Below are 14,842 nucleotides of genomic sequence, written 5' to 3'. Positions count from 1 at the left end.
AGCTGAGTGCCCCTAAGAATTAATCACCGCGCCAAAAGTGTATTGTTTGCATTCCTCGGCCGCGAAAGAGGAGCAGTTGATACTTACATGGTGATAAGATAAATTTTATACCAGAAAATCCAAGACGGTGAAGAGGTTGAGAGCGATTGTATACCTACTCGAAATTTTCGCGTACCCTATGGAATGAGCCGCTACTACCACACAAGCATGTGCGGAAAAACCAACTTATAATTCCGGACCCATGTTACCATGACATAAATGCCACTGGATCGTGAAATTATAGTACATTTCTTTTCGATGAGATCTTAATCTAACAAATAATGCAGCCACGACGATGTAACAGTTAAGCTGGAACATGCATTGGACTAATAACATTAGCATATTATCAGAAATTGTGTGCATAAAAATCTTAGTTTTCCCGGGATAACTCAATTCCAATCCTTTCGTAGTATCATTCACAAGCATTCAACCTCTCTCTCCCTTCAATAGTATTCTTTACCTTTCCCCATAGTACGCGGCCGTTCCCCCGCTCTCAAAGGAGAGGCCTCACCACCGCCAGCCGATAGATAATCGACGCCTTTTGTGCGTGGCTAACGAGTTATGAATAGGGACAGCAGACGCGCCTTGGCAACTTGGGTTACCGCCGAGGGAGGGAAGGAGAGCGAGCGAGTCGATGAATGCGACGCCGAAGAATGTGAGAGCGGCGAGAGATGGATTAAAAAGTGAGGAATGGAGGAGGGGGGAATGGGTGGACAGAGGAGTCTTCATTTTTTGTAAGAGCTTGAAAGCAATATTACAGAAAGTAGGATGATTGTGATGATATAACTTCAATACAAGAAATGGAAACTCTGGGAGCGGGATGGTGCGGTGGCTAATGAACTGGCTTCCCACCCCGAGGGCCCGGGTCCGAACCCCAGAGAGGTCAGATTATTTTCCAGGGGTATCTCCATCCCTAATTTGGGTGCTATGTGGAGAGCCCTTCAAGTGGAGTACCCCATCCGTTGTTTGTACGACGTTAAAATGTGAAACCCCTTGGCGCCTTTCGCTAAGAGGAGCGAATGCCTACGCCGGGTTTCTCTCCATCCTTTATCCATGCCCTGAACATCCTACTAATCGCTTCCCCTAATAAATATTACTATGAGAACCCTACCGTGTTTAATGCTCGATTACAACCTGGGTGTAATTCCTTCACGAACGTTATGAGAACTAGTAATTTTATATTTTTTTATTTTGTTTATGATTCAATGAAAAAGTGCACTCGGTTGAGGGTAGAGAAGAAGACTGCGTAAAACTTTTATGTGAAATAGCAATATTTTTTCTCTACCCTCATCATGAAGGAACTCCACCTAGTTAAGCCTGAAACTGTTATGTTTATCAAGTACACTTAGCTTTTATTATTATTGTTAAATAAATGAAGTATATACATTTATAATATCGCCTTGAAAAATTTTATTTCCATTTACTCTTTAGCGTATGAATTTCGTTTTACTCTCAACATACAGTACAATCCTCATTGAGAACTTAGCTCCTTATAATTAAACAGAGCACAGGATGCGAAGCCCACTTTCTCAAAAATAAGTGATGACAATTCGAGTAGTAGTGTGTAATGACATAATGTAGAGAAAATCATCCTACCTAAAAGAATTTTTGACGAAATTGAGCAGAAGGGTTTGAAGGTTAAGAGACTAAATTTCATTGGAAAGAGGATGATGGTGCATTTAAAGCTTTGAGATTTACATTAAGGAGGAAGACAAAATAAATAACATTTATGTAGATGAAAGAAATAAAAAAGTAGTTCTAGATTGTGCTTGAAAAAGAAGTTTTTAGGGTGATTACAGGGAGACTAAGAAGTGAACGGAGGAATCATTAATGACAGGAAGTTAGAAAATATGATAGAGGAAAGAATTTTCGGGGTGAGGGAAAGAGGACGTAAAATAATTGGTATTTTGGGCGGCACTAAGGATAAATATGAAGGATTAGGAGCTAAAGTGGTGAAAATAAAATTTGTTAGTGAAATGTTGAAACTTTTTACGTCTCTAGAATAATGTGTAATAGCATTCAGGGACCTTTCCACAATGAGTATATTTGAAAATTTTGACCCATGAGACTTACGATTCCGTGAAATATAAAACAAGTTCTAAGCGGAAAACATTTTAAAAGGCATTATTCGCATACATTTGAGTGCCTAAATCATCCCTGAAAATAATAATCCACTAACGTAAAATGAACAAGATTATTCCTCATGAAAACGAAAATCCGATGGAGCACCAAACCCAGCGGCGCTGCAGCTTGCTCAAGTGCGATGGCCGTGCACAGAGAGGCCAGCGATCTCTTAAGAGCACGGAGAGGAGAGAGAGAAGGGAAAGAGGGGGGAGGAGGAGGTAAATGAGATTCGCATTCTTGTGGCGAAAAGATCTCGCGCACTTCAAAACATGCCGTTTCACGACCAGTTGCTCACGTACGAGACAAACAACATGCCAAATGATGGATAGGGGAATTTAGTAAGCGTCGAAAGCTAGTGGAAAGTCAGATAATTCATCCGAAGTGTTCAAAACATGTGGGGATGTGGATGTTAAAGGTACTTGTCTGCTTATTGAACAAGTTTCATGAACGTTGATAGGGCAACAAATCGGTCCGTGGTATGAGAAAATACGAGCTCAGGGCACGAGGAGCAGATTATAATCGGAAGATTACTGAGGTAATGCAAAAAAATCGTAATGGAACATTGTTTGCAAAAGGAGAAGACATGGCATTTTAGAAAAGAAATAAATACTACTAGATAGAACGGGAGTAAAAGTTATGTATTAATCGGTTCTCAACATATATATAGCGACGTTAAGCGAGAGGCCTTTGAAGATGGCAAAAAAGAAACAATATTCACAATGGGACGTAAGTGGTGTCAAAAAACTATTGATAGTTAGCTCTATTAATTTTTCTTACCGTCAAGAATATTCCAAGGAATATTGAACATGCCTAATCAATGAATTGCATTTAATTATTATTGTTTAGGTCTTACAGCTTCTATAAACATCGAGAAGTCACGATTTTATTGAATTTATCAAAACACGAAAAATAATATCCATCATCATCTAATACCTTCAACCCAAACACGTCTCTAGATTTCCTAACCGTTATGTATTTTTTCATCAGAGCTCTCCTAATTTATCGTCTGGCGTAAAATATATTGAAATCCCACATAATATACTGTGAAAGGGGTGGTAGAAACGAGAAAGGTAACCACATAGGAACTTCGTGCGCATTAGAAAATATGCGGTCCCAAGGAAACACCACGGAGCCCCGCCTTTCTGGCATTAATACGTACTTCGTAATTCCTCGGACCTCTGATTAAAATTAATGGCGAGCAAAGAAAGGTGAGAAGAGACTCCGAAATGTGGAACGGCTAAAGTTGGAGACGAGGCGTATGGACTAAAGGAGTGCTGACGAGAAAGGAAGGGATTCCGGAGATGAAGAGGAAAAGAAAGAGAGCAGGTATAGGCGGAAGAGCAAAGATGTAAAGATAAGATGGAGGAAGTGGGGTGGTTACATAATGAAGAGTGGGAGGATTGAGAGACAAAAAAGGAGATAGTGAGCTGAGGGGTAAACCTCGGAAGGTGGACGGTGGAGTAATGGAAGGAAATAACGTGGGATGGGAGAAATAATAAGGCCCAAGATGATTGCTAGACTCCATGAGAACTCACCTCTCTCTCTCGAAGCCCCTCGGCGCGTGATTCGAATGCAGCAAGGGCGAAGTGGGGTCCCTCTCCAATGCCTTCGCCTCAGCCTTCGTTTTAGCTCCACCATTTCTCCTGAAACGAGAGTGATCATGCCCAATTGTTTCATAACAATAACGAGACACCAATTTGTCGAATTGAGAAGGTGAGAGGGCTACCCTTCAACTAACCTAAAGGTTCATATTCACCCTCAGACGATGATTCTATTTGAACTTTGGTCCAAAAATATGAATTTATAAAGGGAACCAAGAAATCCTGGAATATTAATTAGAACATTTATCATTAAAGCGAGTCTAAAGACGTATAGTATCTCATTGAGAATATTTTCATGAGATATGTTGCTATATATCTTCTGGAAATACCATTCGCATTAAAAATAAAATAATATTTAATTATTTTTTCAAATTTTGGCGCTTTTCCTCAATATTAATGTATTTACAGATTTAAATGTATATGCATGCAAAATGCTTCAAGGAAAGCCACTTAAATCATTTTTATGCGAAATCCCTCCACTACATCAAGCCAGAAAGAGATAAAAATCAAACCAACAAAATTAAAAAGTATATTAAAGAGAGAAAAACATGACATATTTAATTAGAAGAACCATCCTTTAGAATATTTACACAGGTAATTTTTCAACAGAAGGTACCTACTAAGGTCTAGAATCTTAATGGAAGAGATGTTTTAATTTTCAAATTATATTTATGAACAGTTAAATTAGGTGATTAAAAAAGAAAACGAACATCTACTATGCTTAGAAATTGTAAAAAATAAAGAATTTTCTGTTAAGCCAGGAGAAAAATATTAAGCTAGACTCTGAATGCACAAACTTCATTCGCAAAGGCACAAAAATGATAAAACTATGAAATATATTTACGTTGCAATTCTGAAATCAGAAACAGAAAACTGCCTTTATTGCGCTGCGCATGCATTGAGATTTTTTAGAAATGTATAATCTACGTTAATGCGAAAGAAAATTCCTCAAGCATAACAGCTGGGAAAGCAGTTAGAATTGGAATTTTTTACTTATTCATAACCTTTAGACTATTTAAAATTCAATGCAAACATTTTTTGATAAAATGAAAATTTTCAGAAGAAATTATTCGCTTCAAGTAGTTCCAGAGCAAGGAATAGATTCCCATTATTTGATGCGTCAGCAAATTGGTAGTGAAAAGAGAAAAAAAACTCAAACTCATCTAAGATAAAATGTGGGATTGATTGAAACTGCGTGACTTTCTTCGTTTTACCAAATGGGAATGGCAAAGAAAAAAAAGGGAAAAGCAATTCTTGTCATTTTAATTGTAGCCTCATTAAAATTCGCTGACCGAAATATAGATCATATCTTTGCTTCCTAAAAAGTGGGATATTCCCTATTGGGAGCAATTGGTAGCCTCAAGGGAAAATCGGTGTAAATATTCTGTAGATTATGTACCATCTGTTAAATTTTAGGGTGCTCTCAATTTATTCTTCAGCATTATATTATTTTTAATGCCACAAATAAAATACGAGAAGAAAAATACATAAAATACATATCATATATATATATATATATATATATATATATATATATATATATATATATATATATATATATATATTTATATTTATTTATATATTTATATATATTTATATATATATATATAGGTGAAGTGAAAGATGCCAGTCTTACGGACGCGAAACTTCATTTTCCTTCATTTCCTTCCTCAACTCCTTTTTCTCGGTATCTTTCACTACATCTAAAGGGTCGCACCCAAAAGTGGTAGGACTGATTTTCTCTGGCGCGAACGGAGTGTCGGAGTGAGGAGAATGTCGTTGAGTGAGGACACCGTTTTTAGTGAAGCAAGGTTTTTGTCCGCGTCGAAAAACAAAATGAATCTGAATTTAGAGCAACGTTATTCCGTGAAGTTTTGTGCGAAACTCGGAAAAACGGCAACTGAGACCCTCGATATGATCAAGCAGGCTTATGGGGACACTGCCTTAAACCGTTCCACAGTATTTGAGTGGCACAAGTTGTTTAAAGAGGGTAGGGAGCTCGTTGAAGACGACCATCGCTCCGGACGGCCGTCGACGGCAAGAACCGACACGAATGTGGACAGAGTGAGGACACTGCTGAACACAGACCGACGCTTAACCAGTGAAGAAATTGCAGACCAGTTGGGTCTGTCTGCATCCAACGTCCAACGCATTATTTCACAGGATTTGGCCATGCGCAAGCTGTGCGCCAAGATGGTGCCGAAAATTCTGCCATGGCGCGCTCGTCGTCAGACAGCTCCTGGCCAAATACGGCGTTGCCACGTTGCCGCACCCGCCCTATTCTCCCGATCTGGCACCACCGGACTTCTTCTTCTTCCCCCTGATGAAAAGACAGCTCAAGGGACGACGTTTTGACTCGATAAAGGCCGTTCAAGAGGCTTCGACGAGGGTCATCAACGGCATCCCCAAAGAAAATTTCCAGCGGGCGTACAGGGAATGGGAGCAACGTTATACTAAGTGTGTAGCAGCTCAAGGAGCATACTTTGAAGATTATTAAGTCGATGTAAGTATAGCGTCAATAAAATTCTTGTAAAAAAATCAGTCCTACCACTATTGGGTGCGACCCTGTATTTCTTATTCAGGCATCACTTCCCTCAATATTGACATTCACCTCAGGAATAATAAATTCATCAACTCAATCCACAGTAAACCGACCAACATCTAACAATACCTTTATTTCAAGAGCTGCCACCCTTCAGATACAAAACGCTCCATCCCTTTTTCAGTCTCGGCCCGTGGCCTCCTCGACAACGCCCCCTCAAAACAGAAGTACATTGACTAGCCACACGACTATCTCAAGAAACGTGGGTACCTAGAAACCCTATTGAATAATTAAATCCTTAAAAATTCGGCCTAATAAACCCTCTTTCCCAACAAACATCCCAAAATGCCCTAACCTAATCACCACTTTCTTCCCTGGAACCAACAAAACAAATGTGTAATGTGTGAACTCTTCCTAATTATTCATAACAGTTAGTCCACCTCACCTTTATTCCCACATTGTCCCTCCGTTTTGCTGAAATGCCCGAAAAACTTGCGAGAAATGTTCAATTCAACAAGACCACCTGCCCCCTGTCTCTTCTCCGCCCCTCTCCGCGCCTAGCAACTGCCCACTCTGCAAATGCTGCCATCCTTTTAGAATTTCTACCTCCCTCACTACCAAATTCCAACCCAAGTGTTATTTCTTCGCATCTAAACTTCAAAAAACGTTATATGCCGCCTCTTTTGTAAGCCCTGTCCTGCCTTCTTCGTGGATGAATGCATCACCACCCTTTCCCCGGGTTGAATAATCACCGCTACTCCATTAACTCTCCCATTTTTCTTAATTATCCCATTTCTACCCACCTTGCTTTGTACGACCAAGCTTTTGATGAATCTTTCTCTATCTAGCTAAGTAAAACACTTCCTGAGTCCGCAAGCAGTACACAGCTGAAGACACGCTAGGTGGCCCATAGTATCTGGATGTTCCAGTCATTTAAACCTCCCGGACTGAATTAAGGCCATTAAATCCATCCAATAGCCGCCTACATATAACCTCCCACACCCTTGTCCGTTTTCTATTCGTCCCTTACCTTTCCCACCCTTAACCCCCACATAGCCTCCTCTACGCTCTACCCCCGAGAACGGCATTATGAAGATCCTGTGAATTCTGATACCTCGAAAAATCTCACTGCTTGGATAATGCTGAGGGTGCCCAGGGGCATCACCGGAAATCGAAGGAAAGGTTAAGAACCACAGATCTATTCTGATATAATACCTCCATTTTCATGACAAGTCATTCCCTCATTCCTCAAAACAAAATACTTTAGACCCTAAAGCGACAAAATTGGAACATTTATAAATGACATTTAGGTTAAAAAGGAGGAAATATTAACCGCACGAGGCACCTTACGTCGGGGTAAGGGTTCTTAAACTGGTTATACTCACGGCTGCAGAATTAACAATCGCTAGTGACCACATGCACAATAAATATCATAAGCAAATCATAGGTTATAATTATTAAAATACGAAGATGAGTTCATCCATCGAGTTTACGACCAGTGGAATTCGAAAAAAAAATTAGTAATTGAAGCTTACCTGAATGAGGGAATGGGCATTCAGCTGAAAACAAAATTATTTAGATCAATAAAACACATTTTAAATTCGGGAAAGTAAATGAGGCTCTTACCGTACTCTCTATCTTTAACACTAAACTGCCCTCGAATTTAACCAAGATTTTCCCGTAAGCAAAGATAGGAACTTGTTTAAGTGCAATATTATCCGTCGTAACTGAAGAATTTGGAGGGCCTACCCAATTGTTCAACTGCATTTTATGGATTTTACTGCAACGCATTGAAATACCTCAAATTGGAATTTGAACATGCCAATGAGTGTCTCCAATTACGTTTAAACATTATTTTTCGCTTGCGACCCATCTAACTTCATCCGCGACCAAAGTGGGGCCGAGATCCATGAGTTGGGAACCCCTGCTTAGGATGAGAGTTTCAGGATCGTTTTAAGATTGAATAAAAGAAAATAGGAGAAGATAAATATGGGTCAGTTCACGTTTCTCCTATTCCAAAAAGTAGTGGTAAAGTGGTAATAGAAAGAGGAAGTGTGGAAGTGAAGAAGCACTCGCGTTCTACAATGAGGGTGGAAGTCACTCGCGTAGGGAAACGGATGGATGAAGGAAGAGGCTTGGGGGAACGACCTGAAGGGAAAGGGGACGACATGCCGAGGTATCGTGGTTTACCCCCACTTCCCTCCATTCTTCCTCCTTCCCTCCTCCCCCCCCTCCTGTCCCACATCTCCCGTTCCCGACCTCTCTCGCACACTCCCTTTTTCCGCGCCCTTAATTTTTGTAATTACTGGGATAATGAAAGCGAGAGCGCATCCATCCACCCCCGACACAGCGTCGCCTCCTACTCTCTTTTTCTTCCGCGCGGCGCGTTAACGAAGCGCACAGCGCCACGACGGCAATTCCACTGCGCCTTCGTGTGAGGGCGAGTGGGTGGGGGGCGGGCGAAGGACGGGGCGCGTCGCTCCCTCTCGCGGGATGAAGGAAAGGAGGGCGCGCGGGGGGAGGAGGTGACGGCTCGGGAAAAATGTACCGCTTTACCGGTGCGCTCACAGACACGGGGAAGTAATGCATTTCTTTACGTATCACTCCACAAAAAATGTTTTCATGGAAGCTCGGTTTATTTCCCGAAAATTATATACCCATTTTTTTTAAACCTTGAGCTTAAACTCAAAAAGCATTCGAAGCAAAAGCAAAATAGAGATTCAGTTTAATGCACTCCTATGGCGCGGGTCGCATCCAACTATTCAGAATCTTTCGAATAAACACAAAAAGCCCGGAACTACAATCACACTGTTTGAATCAAAAATGATGTTTTTGAACCATTCTTAGAATGAATTACCTGGGCGGATTCCCGCGAATATTATGTGGAAATTCCTTTCAGGTTAATCATTTTTCATGCAAGAAAAATCAGTGCCACTAATTTTCTAGAAGCAGAGAATTACTTTACTTTCTACCGTGACAAAAGAAAAGCAATTTAACCAAATTTACTTAAATAGCTTTGGAGTGATATTTTAAAATGTTCTAAAATGCATATTATAGGACGAACATTTTATAGTTCTACGCACACATATGTCTACGCCGTGAAAAAGTTTCCTAGTAAAGATTGACTCCCACGATGATACGACTATACATTTTTGAACGAAATATACCCTTATGCCACGGGAACAGGAACTACAAAAGGAAATCTATCCAAAGTAAATTCAGCGCATAACCAACGAGGATTTATCTAGAAGTAACATTTCCATATTTTTTCAAAAAGAAAAAATGTATTCCAAAAATTACTATTTGGATGTGAAGCATAGACTATTTTTCGACACACTCGGAATTACGCTCAATTCATTTTTTGCGACCCGCTGTGGCAGTTTTTGCAAGTCAGCGTCCCAGATCCCCGTCGCTTATTCAATGAGATGTTGTTTGAACTCTTCTTTCATTTCGCCACCATCGTTGACTCTCATTTCAACTATATGTTCTTTCAAATGGGTAAATAAATGAAAATTACTGGGAGCAAAGTCGGGATCTTAAGGGGGTGGGGTGATAATTTCCCATCGAAACTGGTTAAGAAGATTGACGGCTACACGGGCGAAATGTAGGCCAGCATTATCGTGAAGAATTCACACACCCTTGGAGAGCAGTTCTCTTCTACGGTTCTGAATAGCTCGCCAACATTTTTCTGAGTGTCTCACAATATTAACCTGCGTTCATTGTAGCCCCAGGAGGCATGAAATCTATTATCTCATATCAATCATTTTTGAACATATTTCTCCTATTCGTATAAATTTCCTAATCTTCATTATAATTGTAATTAATTAACGAGTAAATTCCCTATTTATCATTAATTATTAAAAGAGCATGATTCTATAAAGAAGAAAAAACGAGCTTTTTTTAACAATTGATGTCTATACTCTGAATGAATCCAGTTGCCTGAATTCCGCATAGATATTTTATTCAATGCGATTAACCTAGACACGACAGAGTAAGTTATCAAAAACAAATTAAACGTTGGAATCTAAATGGTTAAAATCATAACAGAAGAAAAAAAGGGACGGAAAGAATCGCGTACACACGTAATCTTCCATGGATTCTCAGAACTGATCCCAGAATTCAGAACTCACTTAAAAGAAGACTTCCAAAACTTCCTCGGCACGTCCTTGATCACTCCTGAAATAACTTCCACACTGCACGAAAAATACAGAAGTTTCCGAGGTATCATGGAAGTTTTACGAAAAACATAAGCTTACTAATGCGATAGAAAGGAAAAGGATATGTGTGTGTGTGTGTCGGTGTATGTGTGTGTAAAAGCGGGAGGGAGGCTCCGGCAGGGAGCATCAAAAGACGCGGGGGAGTAAAGGAAGGGGGTTATTCGGAAGGTGGTGGAGGAGAGAGTTATATAACGCAACCGGAGAAGGTCGTCCCTTCATCAAAATGCTGATTACATTCATCCCCCATATCCCACCCCATCCCCCTCTCGCGCTGCTCGAACCCCCACCCCACCCGGCGCACCCTCCACACTCCACCAACACCCACCCCCCACCTCTCTTCTCCCTCCCTCGTCTATCTCTTCTCACTCGATCCCTCCGCAAACCCCCCCTCCCTCGTCACCTCTTCCTTGCGTGTTCCTCACGCCCATTCCGCCCAACCACCCCCGAAACAACTTCTTAAGCGGTCCGTTCCATATATTCTTCGCACCTCACCCCACCTTCGAAACCATCTCTCCCCCCCCCCCCATAGACCACTCGCCACCCGCAACTTAATTCTTACCATCTCGCACTCGGGAAATATGTTCCAGTATTTCGGGGAACTCTTGCTTTCTTTTTCCCCCGTGTAACAGGCTACTATTCAATTCATCAGTTGGGAACTGGGAAGGTTTTTCTCGGAAAATAAATTCAAAACTGAGGTCTTTTCTCAAAATTTTGGATTAAAAAGTGACTCATTAGGCACTCCAGACTTCTTAATTTTATTGATTCCGTTGGTGAACGTAAGAAGGTGAAAGGCTTACACCGCCCATTCATTCAAGGGTAGCATATCGATATGTTACCTGCAGCGGAGATTGGCATTATCATGATTATCTTATCACAGCCTCTGTCGTTCCTATCCTTATTCTGAAATAGTGATATAATTATTTCTGCGGCATACAGCACTTGAAAATGCACTACCTGGGATGAAATTCCGTAATAATTATGGCAATCAAAAATTTTAATCGATCGGTGTAGGAATTAAAATATAATTTGGGGAGTTTCTATCGCGATGGTTTTGAGAGATTGATTTTTCAGTGAGCCTACTCGATTTCGAGAGGAGAGTGTATTGAGTGCATTTCACCGTCCGTACGATGGAATGGTAAAACTCTGAGCCCGCCGGCAACAATTAACACCAGGCTGATTACGGCGCCCAGTCTCTCCACCCTTGCACCTTCCCTTAATTTATTGGCATAAATACGCAGCTATCCTTAGAGACCTACACGGCTAAAGCTCTAGTTACAACTTCACGCCCTACATACTAGGAAGTACTATTTTTTCCAAAAGCCTCTCAGAAATCCCCGGCGCACGGTAAAATGAGGATAGGTGGAAAAGTTTCGTTACGTTGGCACTTAATGGTAGGCGAGTCCCCTGACTTTGCATCGCTCCGAGAGATCGGAGAGAAACTAGTTGCAGTAGGACCGAAATGATATCGGATGCAAACGAAGGGAAAAAAGCCCTCGCGGAGAGTGGCATGTTGGAAGGAGCTCGAAACCTGTTCTCCAGACATAGTAGCCTTACGTGTTTGTTTTCTTTCCTCGAAGGTGATATTAATGTTCATGAGTCACAGAGGAAACCAAAAGCGATGATATGTTTACGTTGCTTCACCCGACTAATGAGTAAATAAACAAGCCAATTCGGTTCGATCACCAGAAAAGACATCTGTTTAGAATGTTTCAATTATAGACAAAAAGGAAAGAAAATTAGGCGAGGCATTTAAAATTCTTTTCCTTCAAGGTAAGCGAATACAGCACCGCGGTGAATAATATTTTTAATTATTTATTACGCTTCAGGTCGATTACTTTGGTAGTATTACATCACCAGTGTCATACAAGGTCCGACATACACGTATTATTTAATTCCCAGTATATCAAAGAAATATATTTTTCCATTCACATAATTTCCTGTTTTGACACAATGTATATTTTTTCCTAAATTTTCTCCTGCATATCATGATAATAAAGAAGTAATATATTCTTACTCTCTAAATTAACAACAAGATCTTATTTTTATTTACCCGCCATCTACTTCCTTTCCTCTCCCAACTGCCTAGAATTATATTCCCTATTTCTTGAATCCATCAAGCTCTCCTATCATATACAAGAGTTTAGTTGAACACCTTGAGGCTCAGCAAAAGTCCCTTTGTTCCAAACTTTTGATCGTCTAAATGGACTCGATATATTTGACGCAATGGGATAGAAGAAAATTTCGTGGAAACTACGTCAGATCAGTAAAGTACCAGACCTTTCGTACACCAGTCAAACTCAATATTTGAGATCATTATGCATCCAAACGATAGTAATTTCCTTCATATGATTCAAACTACTAACAATGTGCCACCATTTGGTATTTATAAGTATCGGCGAGCACCATTACCTGGGCGAACACCACTTTCAATTATTCTTTTCAGTATTATTTTTAATCATTTCTGCCAAACTTCTCTTTACTCATTTCTTCAAAGCAGACTTGTGCAAAAAGTATAAATAATATTAAGAAAATGATTTGTGAGGGACTTGGTCGTGGGTTCGAACCCTGCCGCGAGCATGAGCCTTGTCCAAAAAACGGCGATCCCAGAGTTATTAACAGAGATAGCATGGAAAAAGATACGGATATTGAAAAAGTTAACCACTCTTATGTCACCTCAGATTCATGAAATAAGTTCTGAACCGCCGCATTTCAACCTTGATTAAATCCTTTTCCATTCCTTCCTTTCCGTCCGTTTTTCCTCCGTGCCCAAAGTCTTCCACATTGCTAGTTTATAAGTTCTTAGATATTAATGAATTTGAGCACCGCAGTTCACTGAGGATTCTGAATTTAGAAATATGCATGTAAATTATAGTATATGGACTTCATTTTTCCCGAATTCATACCATGCTTAGGTGTATTAGTAGAGTGCAATAAAACCAATTTGTAAGTGAAGGCGTAATGTATAATCAACCCTCCACTTCCTCTGGGGACCGTTACATCATTCTAAAGATTTAATAATCCCAGACACAACTATCTAACCTTTGTCGACGTTTTAGATACAGTGACCACATTTACTATGCAATATTAAGTACGGAATCCGCAATACATCACAGCACTGCATTCGCATGAATGCCTTGAATACAATAGTCGTCCCCGCTTTCCATCCCTACCTTCCCTACTTATCACTCTCTCTCTCCTGATTCCACGCCCTCCTCACCCTCTCCGCCGGCACTCTCCTCACACTCCCCGCTTAAGCCCCTCATGTATCCTTATCTACTCTCCTTTCCTCCGCCCTCCTCAACTTGCATCCCTCCCCGGAGAACGTCCCGACGTCTCCTGCCTTAAGTCCCGAATAAGAGAGGTGCTGGGAGGGGCGGTGGCGGGTGGGGGCGGGCTGGCCTCTCCGAAAGGAAGGAGGAGAAAGGCGACCGTGAGCCATGGCTAAGGAGAAGGACGGCGTGTACCAGTTGATACTCCGCCGCGTCTTAAGACCTCCGGTTCCCTCCTCTCTCCAGGGAACGTAAGCGAGAGAGAGAGAGTGGGAGGAAAGGGGGAAGGGACCGCGGTGGTGGGTCGGGGCGGAGGCGTCGGAGAAAGCCTGTAGATGAAGGAGATCTCACAGAGGGGGGAAAGAGAGGAAAAGTGAAAATAAAAAGGGAGGTGGGCAAAGGGAAAGGGAGAGATAGTTGGGAGGCGAGACGAGATAGGCCCAAAGAAAGATAGAGTTGTGTAGCGGAGGTATATGGGGGTGGCACGAAGAGAAAATGGATGGAATATGAGGCCCTTCGCTTGAAGGTCTATATACCTTGAGGAGAGTGCCAAGGAGTTTGAGGGAGGTTGGCGAGGGATGAGGGAATTAGGGTAAAGGGAGAGTGTGAAAGGGGAAAGAAGAAATGCCGTATTCCCATGGGCATAGGTTTGGTTATTCTGGGCTGTAAGGGGGCCAGGGGGCGGAGGAGGTGGTGGGGAGAGAAGACGGAGTGGGAAAGGGTTGGGGAAAGGCTGACTGGCCTTTCTTGCATTAGTTTACAACGGAGAAGAGATGAGAGCTGACGAGGCGGTAGCGGGGAGGAGTGAGAATATCAGGTGGACTTAAAAGTGTTTCAGGTGGAAGTTTTCGGGCGTTGGTAATGAAGGGAGTGAGGCGTCACGCCGCTTTTAATACCCCGCTTTTTTCGACTCCGTTTACCAATTAACTGAGGAGTCCGTCATTTGGTGGAGTCCCAATTTTTTTCTTCTTAAACTTCCTTTGGAGCTCCTACGTATTGGAGAAATAGAAGAAACTCACGTCCGTAGTCGACAGAGTTTCCCCTTCAGAT

This window comes from Hetaerina americana, unplaced genomic scaffold (genome assembly GCF_022747635.1).
Source record: "Hetaerina americana unplaced genomic scaffold, ioHetAmer1.1.p SCAF_10, whole genome shotgun sequence".
Lineage (NCBI taxonomy): Eukaryota > Metazoa > Arthropoda > Insecta > Odonata > Calopterygidae > Hetaerina > Hetaerina americana.
This window is presented reverse-complemented; position numbering follows the sequence as displayed.